Here is a 2,450-nt window from a genome sequence, read left to right on the forward strand (position 1 = left end):
TAGAGGTTTGTTGAGTGGTTCAACCACCATTTTCATTCTTTCAGCATGCTTAGAAACATTTTATGTGGTTAGGTGAAGTCTTGATAATATTGGTGGACTGTAGAACGTAGTTGAGAAGTGCTTGAGGCAAAATTCTAGGAATAGACATTATTGAGGATATGATTTAGGCAATTTTTCAGAACGTTTGAACCTTTCCAGCCGACCATGTAAATTTTTCCCTAGTCACCCATTTGAGCCTTATGAGAGTATCACTGTCCTATTCTTCTTGTGCAACCAAAAATTCCCAAACCTCTCACCCTAAACACATTTTATACCCTTTAAGAGAATTCCGGACCTAATGAATGCCACAAAAGAGCTTGGAGAGTTGTGTGAGAATTTGACGAACCAAAATCTTAAGTTTAGGGGTCGCAAAAAAGGCAGGAAGAAAGGGTAATTAACCTCAATAAATTGATGTTACATTCAAAAAAAAAAAAAAAAAAAATTTGAGAGTTTCAATTCAGAATCAAAAATAAGAAATGCATATGTTTGAGGGTTATAAAATGGTTGACACCTTGATTGGTGGTTGAGAAAGAAAGCGGAGATTGATGTAGCTCTTAGTGTTTGCATGAGGAAAACCGAGTTCTCTTACTTTGTTTATCCTATCCTTTCCTTGGAGCCCACTAACCGAGTCTAATGTTACAAGCTTGCAAAGACCTTTTGATCCTTAGTGATGTCTAGTCCACATTAGTGGAGAGTTGTTCAATGCGTAGGCTTATAGAGTCTACCATCATTTGATAAACTTTGCATTTCTGCATAAAATAATCTGGGAAGTCGGAAGGTGGACTGAAGTGGGGATTACCTACTCAAGAGGCCAATAGAGAAAGATATTCAATCAACTTATAACTTCTTGGAGTGTTAAGCATTTTCTCGTAATAACATTTCAACAACTTTTGAGACTTGCATCAATTTTAGGCTTATCGTTGTTTTTTATTTTGATTCTAAATTCTCCCTTTTCATTTTCAATTTTATTGTCTTTGTCTATTTGTTAGTTGTTCCTCTTTAATCAGATCTTGTGCCTAATGCTCAAGGACGAGCATACCTTAAGTTTGGGGGTATTTGATAATCCTAGGATTATACTATTTTATCTATGCTTTTTGGCTAGATTTTGGATACTTCTTCTTAAGTTTGTGCCTGAATTGCAACTTAATTTCATATATTTTACGTTTCAGGCCAAAACGTGCAATTAGAGCAAAAATTGAGCGGAATTGAGTTTCTGGACCTAGAATAAAGCGGATTTCAAGAATCGGGAAAGTTCTGATGTGGATTCGAAGCACTATGAAGCTTGTTCCTATTGGGGATCACTAAGATTGAAGATTCAAGCAAAGAAGCAAGCGGAGGGCAATTTCATAATTTCAAAAAAAATCAGAAAAGTTTGCCACAGTGAAGTTTATTCTTCACCGCGGCGAGAAAGTCTCGGGTCAGATAGTGAAATAAAATCCAACTTGATGCAGCAGCGAAGTTTATTCTTCATCGCGGCGAAAACTGCAATTTTTAGTTTATTAAAACTATGCATTTTAATTGTATGAGATTAGTCTTAGGGTTTTGGGGTCGACTATTTAAGAGGGACTTGGTTATTTTTGGGGGGGTTCGACACTTTTTGGAAGGAAAGGAGAAAATTGGAGATTGGAAGCCTTTGGGTTCATCAAATAGGGAAGAATTTATTCTCTTTTCGTTATTCCAACATGTTGAGCTCTGTTTTTATAGCTTTTCTTTTGATTTGCTTTATTTTTAGTATGAACTAACTCACTTTTAGGTTAAGGTTTTGATGTAATTTGGATTTTAATGTCTAATCAATAAATTGATGTTGCTTTCATATTCTATTGCTTTGATTATGTATTTATTCTTGTTCTAATTGAAATTAATTGTTGAGCATGATGAGACTGAGAAGTAAATCATGTATTAACCTCTTAGAGTAAATACCATTGATTGATTGAATGCTAGAGATAGGTTCGAAGAACCATGAAATCAATTTAGGATCCCACTTAGCTTAACGGACTTGGAACTATTAACCTTCATTTTGTAGGGTGCGGAAGTTTAATAGGGATAAGTAGGAAAACATAGCCTGAAAAGGTATGTTTTACAAGTTAGGGTGTCCGATTTATAATCCTTGCATGTGAACTTAGAAGCAACAGAAATCGTAGATTAAATCATAAAATGCCACTGAAGTCAAAACCCTAGCTGCTTTGTCTTAATTGATATCTTCTTGAATTGATATTGCTTTTATTAGTTAGCTTTTAAATTACATTGTGGATTTTGTTTTAACTTCAGCTTGATTTTTCTCCCACAAATCCAAACATTTTTTCGTTTACTCCAACTTGATACAAAACTAGGAGAATCAGTGCTTAACACGCAATCCTCGTGGGAACTATACTCTACTTATCACTTTATTACTTTTTGCGATTAGTGCACTT

The sequence above is a fragment of the Pistacia vera genome, unplaced genomic scaffold (genome assembly GCF_008641045.1).
Source record: "Pistacia vera cultivar Batoury unplaced genomic scaffold, PisVer_v2 Contig697, whole genome shotgun sequence".
Taxonomy (NCBI): Eukaryota; Viridiplantae; Streptophyta; class Magnoliopsida; order Sapindales; family Anacardiaceae; genus Pistacia; species Pistacia vera.